Source organism: Micromys minutus (assembly GCF_963924665.1).
Source record: "Micromys minutus genome assembly, chromosome: 22".
NCBI classification, from domain to species: domain Eukaryota; kingdom Metazoa; phylum Chordata; class Mammalia; order Rodentia; family Muridae; genus Micromys; species Micromys minutus.
The window spans coordinates 20,593,555-20,615,190 of NC_137957.1; positions in this window are offsets into that span (position 1 = coordinate 20,593,555).

A 21,636-nucleotide genomic window follows, 5' to 3' on the forward strand; every position below is an offset into this window, starting at 1 on the left:
ATTACCACTCTTACAATATGCCAGATGTTATCTCATTTAAATTATGCCCACGCACTGCAGGTGCAAATTGCAGGCCAACACTGAGCAAATTTGGACCTATGTCTGTATTTTCATTCCATATATGTGCATGGCCCAATGTGATTCATTTGCTTCAGTTTTGTTCCGATTTCCTCTTGCTTAGCAGAACTTTGGAAAGTTCTGAAAATTAAAACTATTTATCACATTTTATAACAACTTTTTAAAACTTCCTCATTTAGGTAGATAGGATTTCTCAGACAATAAAATAATAGCCTTGTACATTTTGTTCAAATAAATATAATGTATGAGCAATCTGTTATATGAGTTTGTGAAAATATGATGTATAATAATAAAATATCAGAAATCTATAAGAAAGCAGTCTTGATAATTTTGGAGTTGCACTTCATTTATTTTGAGATCATTTATTTATAAGTGTATTTCTGTTCATGCTTTCATGCTATTGTCTAAAAATATAAAAACTTGCAGCTTCTCATGGTATTCTCAGTGTGCACTGGCTTTGGGAAAGAAGGGGCTCAATGAAAGAGAAAATTCATAGAATGTCTCTATTAAAGAAACGTACATCTTAGAAAATAGTCAGGCTAACCTCCAGAGCCTCTAAGAATGTATTGTGTTTCTTCACATCTCAGACATAATCAGTTATCTAACATTTTGGATAGTACTAAAAAAGAACTTAAATCAGTGCGAATTACAGTGTAGATTAGTGTTTTGTTTATTTGGTGAGTATATATAATAGATCAAACTAACATTTTTATTCAATTTACATTAAAAACATAGTAAGTTGGTAAAGATACTCATAAAAAATGTTTTCGTTCAATCTGACTTCTGAAAATCACAATATTTCCAATTACTGTATTTAACTGAGAATAACATTTCTTAAGATAATGAAAGAATTCTTAATATTTAATATTGAATTCTCTAAATAATCCACTACGTGAGTCGCCAGTCTGTCTTGTAAAAGTCAATTATTTTTGTTCCCTGGACTTGATTTTGCTGTTCTCTTGAATTTCACAAAGGAATTTATGTGATCTCTCTCCCTCTCTCTCTCTCTCTCTCTCTCTCTCTCTCTCTCTCTCTCTCTCTCTCTCTCTCTCTCTCTCTCTCTCTCCTTCTTCCCTTTCTCCCCCCCTCTCCCTCCCTCCGTTCCTTCCTCAAGTGGCTCAAATGTCCTATATTACTTTTTATGAGTCAGGGTTGTGTTTGTAGAAGGTTAGCAGAACAACTCAACCTCATTAGAATGCTTGTTGCACATTGAAAAGTTTGGACTTAAAGAACTCGTTCCATTTTTATCTCTTATGGAAAGAAGAAACTGCCACAGGGAAGCCATATTCCCTCCTCTAGATAAAGATTCCAATGTCTTCTCAGGACAGAGAATGGAGAGAGAAGGCTCTTCTCAAACAGACATGATTAAATGAATCATTTCTTTTGCTTTCTCACATAGTTAAGCTACTGAGCACAGAGGTCTCTCTTTTTGCAGCCTTGATCAGAATCATGGAGGCTTGGCCTGTTTGAAGCTCATCTCCGAGGAGAATGCAGAAGTCAGGTAAAACTTCTACTTGCTACATCTTTTCTCCAAGTTTCTTCTTAATTTATCTATTGGTGATTTAATTCTCAGTCTTATAATAAATGATGGGAAGGTAGAGAATCAACTTCTTACCCATATGCTGTCTTGTCCTTTCATAAAACTTAAAGTCCAAAAGTTCTGAAAGGGCAGGCAGCACACTTGTCTACTTCTTGACAGTTTTAAAATATCAGCATTTTACAAAACTGAAACTATACTATACACACACACACACCCACACACCATAAACACAGTCATACACAAATACAAACAAACATAAACAAAAATATTTTTAAATAAACAAAACTCTGGCACATGAATAGCAATCTACAAATGGCTAATGTTACATCTTGTTTTACAACATGATTGTATTCCCTACCAAATACCATGTTTCTACTGCCCAAACATAGCATAGCAGGATCAGAACTCCCAGGCTATATGTTTTTATTGTTTAGTTGGGTGAATTAACAGTGGCACTCCAAGTTATCTAGAGCCTAGACCTCCTCAGATATAGGAGATATGTATGTAGATATTTATGTCCCCTCATCCTGCCTTCCTCATAATATATTTTAATTTCTTAGCCTGAGTAGTTGAAGAAATACCAACTAAGTTCTCTTTCAAACAGAAGGAAGTTTGGAGATGACACTTATGGTCACTTACCAACTATAAACTAGTCATTTTGAGTGATGTTTTACATAGGTTTCTTACAAATGTAAATACAAAATGCAGAAAATTAACTGGACTTTTTTTTTTTTTTTTTTTTTTTTTTTTGGTTTAAAAAAATATCCTGGAATAGCCTAAAGCAAAGGGATTTTCAGGATTAGTTGCTGTTCCAGCTGTGTGAAGATAGGACAAAACCTTGGTTAAAGGGGCAGAAACAGGTTTGGCTCTTTCCTTTTGGTCCATTTTGGTCCCATGTGTACCTGAGGACTTTGGCAAGATATCTTAGAATCCGTAGATGAACTTTGTTTGATGGTACCAGGAGTGGTCTTTAGGACAGATGATTCAGTGGTGGTGCGACTAAGATCTATAATCTTGTCACAAAACCACTCAAAGTGGTGACTCAGAGTGGTGGGAGGGATGGCAGGGACGATTTCCTTTATTTTTCTGCTTCTTATTGGGCATGTAGGTAGTTTTCTAGTTGATATCTTTGAGCCTTTTCCTTGAACTGTAAAATATTTGGGATCGTTTTGTTTGACATCTTTCATGTTCCTGTTAAAATAAATATTTTTCTCCACATCAACCTCACCAGATCTTGCTTGCAAAAACATTAGCTTCTCAGGCTTTATCTTTGCATATTTGTAAAACTTTTTGAGTTTCATAGATAACATTTTTCTTTCTGATGGAAACATCTCAAGAGAATCTTCACCTTCTGTTTCGTCTTCATCATCAGCTTCATCTTCAGATGAAGAAGATATTTCTGAAGCCTTTTTTCCTTTATAGTCTTTCTTGCCAATTTTGTAGCATAATTTTTTCCTGTTCCTTCTTTCACTGTTCAGCACTGTCCTGAGATTTCATCATGGCACTGTCCCCTTGCTGTAGCTGTTCCTTCTGGTCTTCTGATGACTCAAAACGTGTATTTGTTGGATTTTTCTCTTGTTGCTCATTTTTACATGATGAGGATTCTTCTGCTGGGGCTTCATCCAGTTTCTCTGCCATACCTTCTGATTTCCTAGCAATGCTCTGCTGGCATTTGGAGGAGAGGTAGAAGAGAGTGATGTGCAAATCATTTGAGGCCAAGAAGATTGATCGTCTTCCACTTTATTAAAACTCCCAAGGCTAAGTCTCAAAATTGTCTCCTTTCTACTTGAACCTGGCAAAAGAAATACCTGTGAAAAAAGGGGGAGGGGGACAAAATACACACACACACACACACACACACACACACACACACACACACACGAAACCTGCATCTGGTGGTCACCTCGAGAAAATCTTAATATCACTAGAGTTTTCAGTAAAAAAAGAATTATTTTCCTTGAAAACAAAACAAAACAAAACAAAAATCCTAAAGTGTTATAGTTTCTTACAACTAAAATTTTAGATACTCTGTTAAGCCCTGCCCCCAGTTACTCACTTCCTTGTTGTCTTGGCCACATGTTCCTCTGGAAAAGGCACAGGAGGATGAAATAAAGCAAACCTGAGTAAGGACTGAAAATTAGTCATTCCTAACCTCAGTACATTGTTGTGACTGTGTTTTGTTCTTCCTTTCCTAAGAGTTGAGTATAAAAAGAAAATGTAGCTAATTGAGGGTTTCAATACTTAAAGTTTTATTGCTTATAAATAATGGTGCCATAAGAATACACAAATTATTCAGCAAATAGAAAGTATAATTATTTTATGCCTCATTGGAACACAGAAATATCAAGGATGGTCCCCAGGGATCCAAACGTGCTTGGATATTATTATTACTCACCATAGTCATTAAACAGTGAATGAAAAATGTAAATGTGCACACAACCAAATCTAAAATAAAAAGATGTTAAAAGTGAAAGATCATAAATCAGCTCGATCAAAATTGCAAATGAAGATGGACAGCTGGGGAAATTATTCAGATGAGAAAGAGATGAGTGTTAATAGAAAGAACCGAAAGATAATGAATCTGAAGGAAAATTACACATGGCATAAGAAGTTAAGATGCATCAGAAGTAATGATCAGGAACCCAATTGTAGAGTGTATGTTGATAAACTGAAAAAAAAATCTGTTCTAAGGCCAGGAGTATGATAAAAGAGCTAATTATGTTAAAATTTCCCTAAATTAAACAAATGGTAAAGAAATAAAAATTATAATACCCATTTAACTATGCCATAAAATTTGTGTATAGCTTAGTGGATGTTTTAGGAAGTTATACAATTTAAGAACAAAGTAACATTTGTAGCAAAAGCTAACTATTTAGACTGAGATGACTGAAAAAACTTTATGTTAAGACCTTGGATTCCCTTACATATATCCAATCTTACAGATTAGCCTGAAATCTGACTGTCTTTGAGATTTCATTTCTCTTCTTTTTAAATTTATTCTTCTCGCATACGAATACATTACATCCTTAACACCTTTTCACCTCCCTTCACCCCTCCAATTCTCCCCCACCTTTCTTTTCCTGAAGCTTTACTCTCCCTCCATTTCCCTCCAGAAAGGAGCAGGCCCTTGGGTTTTCTACTCTGTGCTCTTCTTGTACATTTCTTCTGAGACTCTAAACTCCAAAACTCCATTGCAGACTTATTCCGTTAATTTGCAATAAACTAGTTAGGCTTCTACTGCTGTGAACAGATACCATGACCACGGCAACTCATTTAAGGACAACATGAAATTGGGACTGGTTTACAGGTTCAGAGGTTCAATCTATTAGCATCAAGGCAGGAACATGGTGGCATCTAGGCAGACATGATACAGGAGAAGCTCAGAGTTCTATATCTTCATCTGAAGGCTGCTAGCAGAATACTGGCTTCCAGGCAACTAGGAAGAGGGTCTCGAAGTCCATGCACACAGTGACACAACTATTCCAACAAAGCCACATGTACTTCAACAAGATGAAACTTCAAAATAATGCCACTCCCTGGGCCAATTACATTTAAACCTTGACGTTATACTCCCTGGCCTCCATAGGCTTGTTCAAACACATTAGTCTATGGGAGACCTTATCAAGCCATAGCATAATTTAAAAAGTACATTTAGTTCAACTTCCAAAATTTCCATAGTCTATAGTAGTATCAACAATACTAAAAATTCAAAGTTCAAAGAGATTCATCTAACTTAACTATAATCCCCAAATCAGGACAAGAAACCAGCTGAGCAAAAGCCAAACTCTGCATCTCCATGTCTGGTGCCAAATCAGTTTTCAGATCTTTAACTCCATTACATCTTAGCTGACCACAACAAACTTCATTCTCCTGGACTCATTCCACTCCCTGTTAGCAGCTTCCATCATCAGATCACCCACAGCTCTGGCACAACAAACATCTTAGGGTCTCCAAGGCTATTTGAATGTTAAAACTTCATGATTCAATGTCTGAGATGTATGCATTATCTTCTTGGCTCCTCCAAAGAGCTATCCTCACTTCTGCAGCTCTGTCCTCTGTAGCTTTCTAACCTCAAGTTGATCCACTTCACTGCTTCTGCTGTTCTTGGTGATCAGCCCATGGTATTTGTATGTCTAATATGCTAGGGTCTTCTGAAGAAACTAGGCTTCAACAGTAGCCTCTCATAGGCTTCATGATGCAAAGCCACAAATCCCTTACATGACCCCTTCAGTCCTGGGCTGTCAAATTCAACTGAAGTTGTGTCTTCACAAATGGCCTTCATGGCTTCTCACAGTGCCAAGACTCAGCTATTCTTCATGACCCCTTTACGCCTTCAAAACCAGTAACACCTGGGTGACTCTTATACATTACCATGTACAGCTGAAGCGTGAGCTACAACGTTGGCTATCTCTGGAACACAGCCTCTTTGTGCTCTCAGAAATTACTTCCCAGAAGATTTCACCTCAGTGATGCTGGTCTCTTCTTTATCACTGCTAATTCCTTAGCTCCAGCTGACCAGCATCAATTGTCCCAGTTAGTTGTACTTTCGATGTTTCCCACTAAAGCTAGAGACACAGGGCGGAAGCAGAGAGTTCTGTGGCTTGCAGGAGCTGGAACATGGTCCCTTGTTCTATTATATTGCCAGTAGCTTTTTGGTTTTCAGTCCTTTTACTGCCTAAGCTTGGCTGTCCTGGATCTTGTTCTGTAGATTGACCTTGAACTCAGAGATCTGCATGCATGTCTCCTGGATCTAAACTTAGGTGAGTAGGATCTTGCCTCACAGTCCCACTCCATCAACATGCCATCTCTTAGAACACAGGATTTAGCTCCATTTCATTTCCTGGTTCATCTTCTCATACTCAAACCATATGTTTTTCCTTTATAAGCTTACTGTGCTTATTCAAATGCTCTTCATGAGATTTAACCAAAGAATGAAATTTCTGTTGAGTTTTTTTGAGACTTGCTTTGTCAGTTCAACTAGCATAAATGTCTTTAACTTAGACTCAGGTAGACTTATCAGACTAGGGAAAAAAGCAGCCACATTCTTCACCAAAATACTACAAAAAAGTCTCTATTCCACATATTGAAATTATTTTCCTCTGAAACTTCTTTAGCCAGGTCTGCACAGTTTAAATTACCCTCAGCGACAATGTCTTCTATATTACTACTAGGATAGTTCATTAAGCCCCATTTAAAGCACCCCCATGATTTCAAAATCTAAGATCCAAAAATCTACATTATTCCAAACAAAAGCATAGTCAGACCTATCACAGCAATACCCTAGTCCCTGGTACCAACTTAGTCTCAGTTGAAGTTTTACTGCTGTGAGCAGACACCATGACCAAGGCAATTCTTATAAAGACAACATTTAATTGGGGATGCTTACAGGTTTAGTCCATTGTCATCAAGGCAGGAACATGGTGGCATCCAGGCAGACATAGTGCAGGAGAAGCTGAGAGTTCTACATCTTCATTGGGAGGTTGCTAGCAGAATGCTGGCTTCCAGGCAACTAGGAAAAGGGTCTTAAAGCCCACACCCACAGTGACACACCTACTCCAAGGAGTCCAAACCTCCAAGTAGTTTGACTCCCTGGGCCAAGCATATTAAAATCATGACAACTAGTAATTCTATAGCTGATAGTTATTACTAAATAATTAATTATCATACCTGGATGTATTACACTCTCTAGCAATAAAAAAAGGGCAAGCCATCAACAAGTCCATGGAATTTTGCATTGTTTTGTACATTATAATGACAATTCTTCAGTCAAGTGCTTACAAAATTAGCGGGGGAAATCTCTTTGAAATATCATAATAGGATGGCAGAGTTGCTTCTAAACATGTAGAAAATGTAGAGTATCACAGGATGGACTTGTTTGGTATCAATGTGAGGAGAAGCCCTTGGTTCTTTCAAGCTTCAATGCCCCAGTGTAGGGGCATTTCAGGGAAGGGAGGCAAGAGGGAGTGGGTAGATGTGGGGTCAACCTCATAGAAGCAGGGGGAGGGGGAATTTGTTAAAGGGTTTAAGGAGGGGAATATGGAAAATGGAATAACAGTTGAAATGTAAATAAAATATATCTTTTGCAATACATATTAAAAGAATGGCTTAATGTTTTATTGGCCCCTGTGGTCTCAATCCACCAATGCTGTTCTAGTGTGGAGCTGAGCACATACATGCGGGACCCATACCACTTGGCAGTCCAGGCCACTGCCCCTGTTGTTTCTGTCCCAGGTGAATACAACCTCTCAGTACAAACATGACTCCAAAGCCCAGCTTTTCAAGCTGATTTATATATTAATTCCCCAATCAACAAACTCTCCACACAATAAGCTAACTTCCAATAGACAAAAACACAAACTGCCCTTCTATATATAAAAAAACACCTATAGAAATCATTAAAATATTCATATCTACCTATTGCCAATTAAGATCACCTGGATCTAGATCCTCCTCCATCTCCATCTTGATTCCTCCAGGAATCTCCCTTCTGCCTCCTGCCTCCACTCCTGATCTTTGACTTTTCCCTGCCTATTTCTCTTATGTTCAATCATATATCGCCTTAACGTAAATCTACACATATGCATTTAAAAAAATGTAGAATATCATCTCAGTTCTGACTCACTTGTTTTAGTCTTGAAAAGCCTCTCATTCTCTCTGGTACTGACTAGAACCTTAACAGTAAGAGGATGTTACAAAATTTTAAGTATTTCCTGAAATTAAATGGGCAGTGTTGTTAATATTGATTATGCATATCCATTCATATCAGTCACAGAAGCATACAATATATCTTTCAAAGTTACATGCAAATTATTTTTTCCTAGAATAGACTCAACGTGTTTTTCTAAAGCATAATGCTAAACTACCCTTTCAAACATAATAAAGCATTTACATCTAATCTACATTTACCCAGCCCTGTAACAAAATAACTTAGATAAAACAGGTTATGTAGAACATAAATTTATTTCTCATGGGCCTCCAGGCTAGGAAAGAAAGAGAGCAGACTCTAGCTTGTGTTGATTCTAGTTCTAACTTTCTTCTTGGTTTATATCCAACTACATTTCAATGTACCCTCATACCATAAACACAAATGCATTTACAGAGAAAGAGAAAGGGAAATGAAGACAGAGAGGAGATGGCAACAGTCATGGAAAAGATGAGGAGAGAGGGGGGCGGTTTATTTTGGTTTCTTCCTGGATATATACACTTAATTACTTCCCATGAGTTTCACAATCCTACTCAGAGTTATGGCTTCTGTGTTTTATAACAGAACTCAAACTTGCAGTCTACAATACTAGAAGCTCCTTAGTTGTCTACTCCTTTACTTTGTTCTAAGACAAATTCTGTTGTCTTGAGTTTCTCTCTGTCACATTCTCTTAGAGTGCCTGTTTTATTGACTCTCTTTCCTATCTTGCAAAATGGTTTATCATCATAACCACAGCTTAATGAATCTGAATACCTGGGAGACATCATAGTTACCACCCCTTCCCATTCCCGATGTTTTAAGTTAGGAAAGTGGATGCTTTCTTTTCTGTCATTTCCCCAAGACAGTAGAAAAACTTGAGTATTCTCTGCAGTTCCCTCCCTTTTATAAATGGCATTTCTTCCTGCACTGTGCTCTGCTGAAGTCCCAGAAGCACTTACTAATTCTGAATCCTCTCTTGGGTGAATCTCTGAATTGGAAATTCTGACCTTGAGGCTGTGCTGATAGATCACTTCTTGTGGGCTCTGATTCTATGACTATGTTGAATTCCAAAGAACAGCATCTTCCCTTTGCTCTGGAAGACTCATTCATCTCAGGGGCTTTGCTTCCCTTTTTCTCACGGGAGCCATTTTATGTGTGTGCACTCCTTGGGCAGTGAATCTGAGTAGAAACATATGGCTGATAATATGCACACAGTGTTTCATGTAGGAAAATGCAAGGCAGGCCAGATGAGATGTACGAATCAAGGAGTGATCTCAGCCAGGGAGTTTCATGATGCACCATGTGTAAAAATAGATTGTAAAGGAAATGTATAACATATAAATGAAGGCTTACCCTGAGATAGTAAACCAAATTACATATTGTTTATATTTTAATATCCTAATTGTATCAAATCTTATTTTTAAAACTTATTAAGATCATCAAATTAGATAAAATCTACCACCCTAAAAAATAGTCCATTATTTTTGGCTTTCAGGAGAGGAATCTAAATTGTAAGAATGCCAAAATTCTAAGCATGTGAGTCAGGGCCAGGATATGCATTCATCACAATTTAGAAAGATAGAATGATTTTCTAATTATTCCTAGATATTAGGAAAGTATTCCAGTTAGGTAAAGCAGTTACCCTGAGTGGTTTCCGTTGCTAAGACTAGAGACATAAAACTAATTATTCCAACCATCATAGCTAACATTGGTTATTTGTGAGACCAATACTTAGAGTTTGGACAGCAAAGGGAATTCTTATATTCCTAGGCTCACAGACACACATTGAAGACCTTGATAAAGTTATTTTGAAAAGCTAGCACTTTGCTGACTCTGCTCGAGAAGTACACATTTGAGAAGACATGCAATAAATTATGGATTGTTTTAAGGCTCGATGCAATACAGTGCAGTGACAGTCATACCAAAAGCCAAGGCCTTGCTGGGCTAAGCCTATCCTTGCTGCAGCTCTCTCCTGACCTACAGTGCTCAGAGCTGTCACCCTGCTAGTCTACTTCCATAGCTCATCATCAGGCTCTGCGACACTGTGCTAGATTTATGAACAAGCTCCATATTAAAAAAAAAAGATTCCCTAAAAAAGAAGGGAACATACTGGTATAATATCAAACCCAAAGAGCTAAACATTGCTGGGGAAAAAAATCTCAAGAAGAAAACAAAGTGAAAAGTGATAAGGAAAATAAATAACTCAGCAGTGAGTCACCAAAAATGTGCATTGCTACAGTATCAGTAAAGGAAATTTTACTAATTTAATATCACACTAAAGTTAATGGTTTTGTCATACTGTTTTACAATTATTGATTCCACTGTTAAGATGCAAATGTGATATATTAATTAATACAGTGTATGATATTATTTTCTTATGAATGGAGAAAGCCAACACAAACTGATTCAGTCTGATTCAACTCAAGTTGAGTAGTAGAAAAACTTAGGTGTGTCATGATATGTTTATTCCAGTGGAAGATCACTAATCAGAGCTCATCTTTCATAATTTGTTTTTATACACATGAGCTATTTTGAGGCAACCATTCTGAACCTCTAGTAACAATAGATTTTAACAGGTGACAATGATAAAATATTTCATAAAGGCTATCAGACTGAATGTAAGTAAAGTCATACTTTATTACGCAGACTAATAAGCAGTATTGAGTCCCAGTAAAATCAACATGCAAGCAAGTTGCTGTGAGTTTAGTGAAAGGTTGTAAGGTTTTAAATGTCACCTGTGTTGGAATCACATATGTTGCTAAAGCCAAGTCCACAATCAATGTCCTGAAACGCATGGATTAGCATTGAGGACATTTGGCACACTTATAAAGTTGAGGTAGTTTTATCACACGAAAATGAAATGTTGCTGAGTAGTTAAAAGAGTAGCAGTCTTCATCACATGCAAAATGAGCAACGATGGGGATTTACACAGTGTGGGAATAATAATCCTTGCTTCAGCTTTGAGAACAGTAAAACACTGTTACCCACTTTGTTGAGAGTTGGGGGGCAGGATTTATTGAAAAGCACATTGTTGTTATTGTCTTTCAGTATCAAAAACGACACTGAAGCAAGCACAATCTTGGAGTGAAAGCATCACTTGGAATCACACCCATGTTTGTCAGTCCTGCTCTCATGAGAAACCAATCTATTTTCTAAGCAAAATAAAGACTAGACCCAAAGGAGTCAGCCCGTTGGGATATACAAAAAGAGATGCTTACTCAGAATAAATAGAAATAGCAGCAAACAGCTGGTAGTGAGAAAATCAGAGATGAGATGACATGATTTTGAGGGAGAAAAATGTAAAACACATCTCTGTTGGCCTCTGTTGCAGAGACTAATGAACAAGATATACGATTTCCAGCCAAAAAAGATTGTTAAATACAAAGATATTTTTGTCCAGTGTTGTCTACCTCAGAACATTCACTCTCCAACCATTCAGCACATTTTTGTACTGCCAGATTTGCACTGCATGTAATGTACACTGTAAATACAATATAAAAACTCAGAGCTTTGGAAGATCATGCTGAAAGATGACTCCATAGTTTTATGCAATATACTGACACTATCTCTGAACAATTAGCCTAATGAACAAATAGAAGACTATTAATCTAAACTTAGTGCTCAATTCCCAACTGTCAAAATACATGTCTTATCATTGAAGCCCAAATAAATCTTCAGCTACTTAAACAAATATTACAGTGTTAGCACTAGTATATAGTTTTTAGCTAGAAGCCAAGGAAATTAAAATTTTTATATCATACATACATAATATATATATATAACATACATACACCCCCATATATATATATATATATATATATATATATATATATATATATATATATATATATATGTTCCAAAGCACTATTTGTGTATGACTGTACACTAGAACTTGTGTTTGGTTTTGCTCTCAAGAATGAAAGTGCTCATTTAGACTCTTAAGAACACATTGTGGAAAGAAGAATTCATTTGGACTAATTTAAATGCAGGGAGAAAGAGGATTAAGTGCACACACTTTTATTTAGCAGGTTCAGCTAGCTTATTTGTATATCCAACATAATCTCTTAAAAATTACCATAAGCAAAATATAACAGATTGTAAATGGTTGCCCATATTAACTTAGCTAAGTACTTGTAATCTGCCTAAGCATTATTTAACAGAACATAATTGGGAAACTGTATGATACCTCCAGAGTTTGTAAGACTATTATGTGGCTAAATCATAGTTAGCAATCAGAATAGTAAAACAGAGGTACTTAAATGGCAGTTTCTTTATGCAAGCCTGTAGATTATTTTCCAAACCAAAAAGCACATTTAAACGCAATTCTAAGATACAGTTCTTCTCATATTATTTCGTTTTTTGCTGTCCTAAATTTAAACGACATTAAAAAGTAAAATAAAAACATAAAGAATAAACCCTATATGTCTGAAAAACAAATCACTTTAAGTTTTCATTAATTGAGTATTGGTGAAAAGAGAAAATTGCTTTTTGGTAGAATTCCAAAACTTAAGAATTTAAGTATTGAGCCAAATTTGCAGGCTGAAAATAAGGCTTATGTTATAAAGCACAAAACACACAGTCTACAGTTTAATAATATCCCAGTATAAAAGGACATAAACATTCCTATCCTTAAGGTTGATCTGCTCTACATTGGTGGTTGCAGAACAACACTCTTGATAAAAAGAATTATGATAGAAATTATTTAAAGATAATTGATAGGACAGAAGCAATGACTTCTTTTCAAACAAGTGTGTAAAAAACACTGAAGTTTGGGTGTATTTTAATGGAAATGCCCCAAAGTTATGTGAAAAATTCTTAGGCTTAATCTTTGTTTCCCAGCTGAGCTTGGACCACAGAAAGAAGTCTTTACCTTTGTCTGTCCTGTATGAAGTTGTGATCCAGCAGCATTTTCTGGGCTGTGAGTAGTTCAGAGAAAATAGAAAAGGATTATAGTGTACCCCAAGTAGGGAAATTATTATTGAAAAGAGTAAAACTTTGGGCAAGGAGGACTTCAAATATGAACATCTCTGGCCAAATATGGATCTTCATTTGTTCAGACATTTTGGTTGGGCAACAAATACATGCTGCTTTCTTTTCTTCTTGTAGGATAATCAATACAATCTTTGCTCTTAAATGTTGATCACCTGGAGGAAAGCATCTGGAAAGAATTCTCAAGGTAACCAGGGTAGCTTGAATCTTGAATGGGAGCCTATCAATGGGTTTGTTCTTACTTTTTTAAAAAATTAATGGCAATCTATTATATGTTTGCTCTCATATATCAGTCTAAATAGTTGGTTTCCAGTATGCTACCACACATTATGCCTATATATCAAAACAGATATCTGTGTACTTCATTTGGATGTGTGTGTGTGTGTGTGTGTGTGTGTGTGTGTGTGTGTGTGTGTGTGTGTAGCAGGGGTCAACCTCAACTGTTATTCACAAAGACTCATCCAAAGATCCTGCAAGCAAGTAGACAGGCTGGCTAGGCAGTGATCCTCTACCTCACCACTCATAACTAGAATTAAAAGCACGTACCACCATCTCAAGCATTCTTCTTCACTGGATCTGAGAATCTCCATAAATACTTCACTGACTAAGCCGTCTCTTCATATTTCATGTACAATATTTTAATACAAAATTGTTTCCATAATTATATCTTGAGCATTTCAGTGTGAAAGTCATGACTAATGGTCATCATTTCATGACTGTAACAAGTACAAGATAATGAACTAAAGAGTAGAAGGTTTATTTGACCTCATGTTTTCAGAGGTATCAGTTTATGGTGGTTTGAACATATGACCAATCCTATTGCATATAATAGCAGTGATACATGGCTGAGGCCTGTTGCTTTCTTTCTCAAAAGGAAAAAAGTAGTATGTGAAAAAAACAGCCTCACAATATTTCCTGCAATGACCTAATTTCTTTCCACTGGGCCCAACTTCTTAAAGGTTTCATTGCCTACCAGTAGCTTCACAAAAAAGGATCAAGTCTTTTGAATATTACTCACAGGGGACCCAAAAGTATAATATAGCCATATCCTGAACTTAAATATGCAAGCAAATGCATTAATTATGTCTCAATTACTATACTTAATATCACAGTTACCTTGGATCACACACACTACAGTGAAATGGAACAAGTATTTAATTAAAATAAAAAACAATAACAAAAAAACACTCAAACACAAGAAAGCAAAACAACAAAAGATCTCTTATTTCCTAATTTCTACTTTTTTTCCACAGTTGTGATTAGTATCTGACAAATATAAATAGCACAAATTAAATTCTAACTAAATATCAGGGTTTGTATTGATGTACCAGGCTTTTCATAATAAATGATGTTCCATTTATAAATGCTGCCCTCTGATCCTGGGGAACCTCATAATAACCAACCACTAATAGCATTGCCTATTTTTTTCCCTGCAACTTTCTATCCCTTTTTCTTTGTTTCTCTCTTTCTCTCTCATTTTCTTTCTTTTTCCTTTTTTTCTTTCTTTTTTCTTTCTTTATTTCTTCCTTTGTTTCCTTGTTTTTAAATTCATCAATTTACATAGGGAAAGGCCATTTTTTGTCTTGTTAATTTGGTTTTTCCTTTTGTTGAAAATAGATTTTTTTCACTCACAGTTTATGATAAAAGTCCTGCAGGGACTGCGAATACAATAGATAACTGAAATTGAATAATATAAATGACAAATGATTGCTGATACCATTTATTTTGTCAGTGGTCTTGGTGTGTGTGGGGGGTGTGTTTGTGCATGTAGATATGCACACTCAACAAGTGCACATGTGTGCTTCTCTTCTTTTGACTTTGCTATTTTAAAATTATGTGTTTCTTTTGTTTTCGTAACCTCCTTCCGTTTCTTCTAGTACCTTCTCTAGGTCTGGATTTGTATAGAGATATGGTTTAAATTTGACTTTCTCATGGAATATCTTATTTTTCCATCTCTGCTAGGCTGCCATCTGTGGCCACTTACAGAGCACAGCTCTATGATCTTCTGGCTTTTTGAGAAGGTAGGTGAAATTAATACTTGCAAGTTTTTATCTGTTACTTGGTCTTTTTCCCTTGCAGCCTCAAATGTCCTATTTTTTGTTCTGTTTGGTGCTTTCTTAGTTCTATGTTTGATGCTTTCTTTGTACAATGTGTTTAGTATGTTGATTGTCATGTGCTGACGGGTCTCTCTGTTCTGTGATTCTTCACCTTCTCCTATTCCTATTATTCTCAGGTTTGGTCTTTATAAAACCTACAGTGTTGCAAGTTTTATGGATGTTTTATGTCAGAAGTTCTTTTAGCTTTAACATTTCTTTTACCTTTATAACCCATTTCTTCTATCTTTTCTTCATCCATGAGACGCTTTCTTCCATTTCATGTATTCCATTGGTGAAGTTTTCTTCTGTGGTTCCTGTTTGAATCCCTAAACTTCTTATTTCTGGATTCCTTCAATCTGCCTTTTTCTTTATGAATTCTGTTTCCATTTTCAGGTGCTGAGCAGTTGTATTTATTTTCCCCAACAATTTATTTGTGTTTCCTTGGTGTTCAGTTAGGGACTCGTTAATTTCCTGCTACTGTTGTTTTGGGTTTCCTAGATTTCTATTTATTCATTTCAGTCTTTAAGAACATCAATCCTCTTCACGTATTTGGTTTTAGGGATCTTTTCTTGTGCTCCAGATATGTTGTAATAGCCAGGCCTCTGGTGGTAGGAAATCTGGTTTCTAGTAGGCGCATGTTGTTTTGGCTGTTACTGATTGTGATTTCACCTTAGTTTCTAGTTGTCTGGGTTGGGATGATTATAGGTCCAGATGCTGGTTTCTGGATTTGCCTTCGTTGAGCGAGTGTTTTGTTTCTTGAATTTTTTTTTCTTCCACTGAGTTTTTGCCAGTGTGATGGCTCTGTGATTCCTGTTTTCCTTGCTTGGTCACCTGGTGTATTCACAAAGAATGACTGTTGCTGGTGGACACATAGATAGTAGGATAAGTTGGAGAAATGAAAGTTCCCGGAAGAGATTTTTTTGTGAACCTTGGACATGGTTTTGGTATCAGGAACCACTTTCACCTCCAGTAGGTATAGGCAACAGGGAATGTATGGCAATTGCCTCACCTTCACCTGGGAGCAGTTGCATCACAATTTACATAAAAGGCAGACCCTCCTGTCCTTTCCCCTTTCTCTCCTCCCCCTCTTGTCTCTGTCGTCCTCAATAAACCTCTCCTACTGGAACCGTATTGGCCCGGTGTGGTCTGCCTGAACTCTAGCCAAGATTCCATCACAACAGATGGGACTAGAGAGAAAAGGGATGCAGTGCTACAGATCTGGGGTTGAAACTTGGAACTGGATCTCAGGAGTCATAAGACAGATATGGGGAAGCCTTCAGCTTTCTTGTTGCCCTGGACGGAGAGGCCCTTGGGTTTGTAGGGGTTGCCTGCTGGGGTTGGGTGGCTTGGACACAGCAACAAGTGAGGGAAGGAATGTCAGAAGTAGGAAGATCTATGGGGTCCAAAGGAGATGGGAGCAGGAAGGCTGCCCATGGTGTTATGCTGTGAGGTGGGAATGAGGGAATGAGGCTGGGGCACTGCATCTGAAGGAACAAAGAGAAGAGATCTAAGGGCAACCTACTTGAGTTTCTGACAGTCTTGGCTTGTGGGTTATCAGGGAATGCCTACTCAAGTTAGGGGCTGGGAATAAGCAATAAATGAGGAAAGGGGGAAGTTAGACAGAAAAGATCTATGGGATCTAAAAGGTGGAAGTGAGGATCAGGCATGGAATGGAAGGCAGCCATAGGTATTTTTCTGCAGAGCTGGGAATGAGACTGGGGAATTGGTTCTGGGAGAATACAGAGCAGAGAAGGGTGTCTGATTTTCTGCCATCCTGCCTGGTTTTCTGGCAGGCATGCCTTTGGGTTAACAAGAGGATCCTACTGGATATGAGGGCTGGGGAAGAAAACCAGTTGGGGGAGGGAAGTTAGAAGGGGAAGATCTGTAGAATCCACCCGAGATAGAGCAGAGGGGCAGGGGAGATTTCCAAGTGTGTTCTGTTGCAAAACAAGGGATGGGACTAAAATACTGGCTCTAGGAAAACTCAGAGAAGACAATGTCTGCCAGCAGTCTACCAAGTGTCTGTCAAGGATAGCCTCTAGATGAGCTTGGAGGTGTCTGCTGGAGTTAGGGGCTATTTTCTTGTTCCCAATGAACATCTGCATGTTTCATTAACCTGGTTTTTATTGACATTTTGCTTCCCCACGTGGCACCTCTTTACATGTATAGTCTTCCAAAATAAGGGAGCTCTGGCTCCCCAGCCTGATGTATTTGATTGCTGATTCAGCAGAAACCTTTCTAGTGAAAGATTGTGAAAAGTAGTTCTGCAATGTTTAGTGGTGTGATAACTGTGAACAACTTCATCTTTCTCCAGTTCCCGCTCCTTCTCCTCCGCAGACATCTCCACAAAACACAGCATCCCATTGTACTATATGAAACATTAAATGCACCTAGAGTAAGTGTTCACCAATGCATCAGCTGAGTTTTTCACTGTTAAATGCTTCATTCTCTCAGGATTTCACTATTTTGTTTTTATAATTCTTGAGTCTGTTAGATTTCACCATAACATAAGAGAGCAGAGTATCAGTTGGAAGAGTTTCTTGGAAGGAAAAGGAAAAGTCTCAGGAGGTAAACACCTAGTCACAAGAGGTAGAGTAAGGATAAAAACCTCACCTCTTCCATTGAAAGATTCATACCACCCTCTTGTGGTAGAGGTAATCCTAACAACCCTTGAGTCACTCTGAGATTAACCACTCTCTTTACCACCTGCCTATCATGGTTAACCCAGCAGAGCCTACCTAGTGAGGAGGCAGGAAGCCAATTAGAACAAAAAACACAATTCTGAGCAACAGTAGTTAATGAAAGGGTTTAGGACAGCAATCTCACACCCAGCAGTTCTCAGGAACCTTTTATCTCAGCAAGCTGGGGAGAAGTTTTGTTCCGATTTGTTCTCACCTAGGAAAAACATCTCCTTGGCAATAGGAGTTCCAGAAAGTGTCTGCCAAGTCCCTGTCAGCCTTGGCACATGTTCAACAATGAGCTATACAGCCCATTACACATCACACTAGCAGAGTACATCTTGGGACCACCAATACCCTTGCTAGCCCCTGTTGAAAGGCAAAGGCTTCCTGAGTGGCTGACAGATGGTCTGGTGGGATTCAGTGTTTCTCTCCTAAGCCCGAGTGATGCAACCATTTCCAGCTCCTGGTATTTTGCTTGCTTCCCCTACGGAGACAGGTTTGAATTGTAATCTAACTTGCTTTATGCTTTTTTTTTTTTTGTTTTTCTTTTTTGTTTGTTTTTTTGTTTTTTTGTTTCTACTGTCATGGCCTGTCAGACGTATTCTTCCATTGTGTATTATTTACCTTTCTTTCTACTGTTTTTTTTTTTTTTGGTACTTTCAAAAATGTACTTTGTGTTACACTCAATACAGAAAGAATGGGAAGATAAGAAGAAAAGGGGTAATGGCATTCCTGCAAATATGAATTGTACAGATTCATAAGCATTAAAACTTAATATAACATTTTGAAATGTCTACTCGTGAATTTGGAGGTATGACTCATTCTCTCGTAGATAAACCATCTATCTGCTTCTATGTGTGATACTGCAGTGACTTTCCCTGCTTGTCAACTTGATTATATCTGGAATGAACTACAATCCAGAATTGGAGGGTTCAGCTGTGATCCAGATCTTGAGGCTGGAAGACTCAAATTTCTGACCTGGACCTTCGCATGGAGATCTTGAGGCATAGTCGAGACAAAAAGCTGAAGCCTAGGCAAAGTAGTAAACACCTTTAATCCAGGAGACTGAGGCAAGGAGATCTCTGAGTGCAAGGTCAGTTGGGGACAAAGAAAATCGAGGATCCAGGTGTAATGGTGCACACCTTTAATCCAGGCCACACCTTCTGCTGGAGGCCTACTTAAGGACATTGGAAGAAGGAAGATTCACTCTTAGTCTGTTTGTAGTTACTTGTCAGCACATCTGTTGGAACCTACTTCTAGAGAAGACCAGCTGAAACAACTAGCCTTGTGGGTCTGAGAAACTACTAGATTATTGGACTTTCCATACACAGCTGACCATTGTTGGGTTAGTTGGACTATAGACTGTAAGTCACCACAATAAATTGCCTCAATATTCCCTAAGTTCTGTGACTCTAGAGAACCCTGACTAATATAGACACTAAAAGGAAGCAGGAAAGGGTTTCCATTCTTCTAGGTCACAAAGACAGAGCTATCAAGACAAGTGGCATCAATGAAAGAAACTGGGAACTAAAGGCTGAATTTCCACAACCGTGCAAGATAAGGCTAGGACCTCAAAGAAAAACCGACTAAAGATGGTGCTGCAGAGCTGTAGCAGTGGACATCTGCACTGGCTGCCCTTCTAGGACTCTGGTTGGATTCCCAGCACCTACATGTCTGCTCAAAAACCTTCTATTGCAGTTCCAATAGATGCCACAAACATTTTAAGTCTTCACACATAGAACTCACTATCTATAGAATGCAGGTAGGAAAAACATTTATAAATGTAAATAAAGTGTAAAAAAGAAAGAAACAAGGCCTAATGTGAAAGACAGCCTACATTTTCCATATCTTTTTGCTGCACAGGATCTTGTTTTTAAATATCTTTGTGTAGTAAGGATGTTGCCTTAGTGTCAGAAACTATACTACTAGTCTAAATGAATGTTACACTGTTCCTATCCATCATTGTATTGATTTTAAAGTGTATTAATAACAGGTATATTATTATGGAACTGCGAGCAGAATTCAGGGACACAGTCAGGAACAGTATAGAAATTGAAGGAGTAAAATTGTGAAAAGAAAGAAACTTTTAAATATATATTTATTAATTTTATGTATATTATTACAGAGTAGCTGTCTTTAGACACAACAGAAGAGGGAACTCTATGTATTACAGATGGTTGTGGGCCACCATATGGTTGTTGGGAATTGAACTCAGGAACTCTAGAAGAGCAGTCATTCCTCTTAACCTCTGAGCCATCTCTCCAGCCCTGAGAATTCTTAAAACTTTAGTTCCATTTAGAAAAATGTTTACTTCAAGACAGGTTACCCTCACCAGGACAACATCACATGCTCCTTGACCATATGTTAGAGTGTTTTAAACTTTGTTTTACATAGTAAGAAAGAAAAAAGACGCACTTCCAAATCGATTCACTTAAAAAAAAATAACAGTGTCAAGTGCGAACAATCGATTTATATCATATGCAAAGTAGCTCAGCCTTAATAAATGGTTTCAAGCAAATGAATAAGCAGACAGCCTAGTATTTCACAAAATGTAATCAATGGATGCAGCGTTGCTTTGTTAAATGAACTTGCCTGGCCAGAGTACTACAGCAGAAGGAAATCTGTCATGCTAACCAAACATATAGAATTCATCACTCCTGGATCTAAGGAATGGCTAAATTCCCAATTACCACATCAGAAGATTGTCAGAAAAAGAAAAGCTCATTAGTTCAGCATAACTACCTGATTATCTCCACACTCTGCAATCTTATTTTTTATGCAAAAGTGGGTTGCGTTTTGGGAAAGCATTGTTGCGTAGAAAATGTATTAAAAGAACTCCCTGATAGGTGCCTAATGATTTCCTTTTGTTGAGGAGTTTGGAAGGCATTATTATGCATACAGATGTGCTACAGATCATTAAAGATCAAGAGCTTTCAGATTGCAAAACCAACAAGCTGATATGAAACCTGAAAGGCAGGAAGCATCCTGATCAGAATAGAAAACTTTGAAGAGAAGAAACACGGTGATATTGCAATCACTATCCAACCCTCATCCAACATTTTGATTAGCAGTCTAGCTTGTAAAAAGATGAATAGACTGTTGAATTTAAAACTGTTTATAAGGGCTTTGCAGTAGAGGACATGCCTAGTTATTTGTACAATGTCCTGGAATGATTCTCAGGTTCACAGAAAAATAATTCAGAACAAGAAATAGGTAAAGTTTATTTATAAAATATTTCATATCTTTGTAAAAGGTTACTTACGAAGGATATTAATGCCAACATCTTTAGCATTTTGAGAATAAGTAAAGCAAAACAGTAATACATATGACAGAGTGATTTAGCATTGGTTCTGTAAAAATAGGAGAAATTATATCTCATGAGAAAAATGACATATTTCTAAAAATAATATTTCAAGTGTAAGGATATGCCAAGGGGCAATTTTTCAACCTTAAAAATATTCTATAATGTAAATTTTGTGTTATATGCTTCACAAATTTAAATAACCAACACAAACATTTCTACAGTTCATACCCTAGGAGCTTAGAACTGCAAGTTTGAGAAAACAAAAT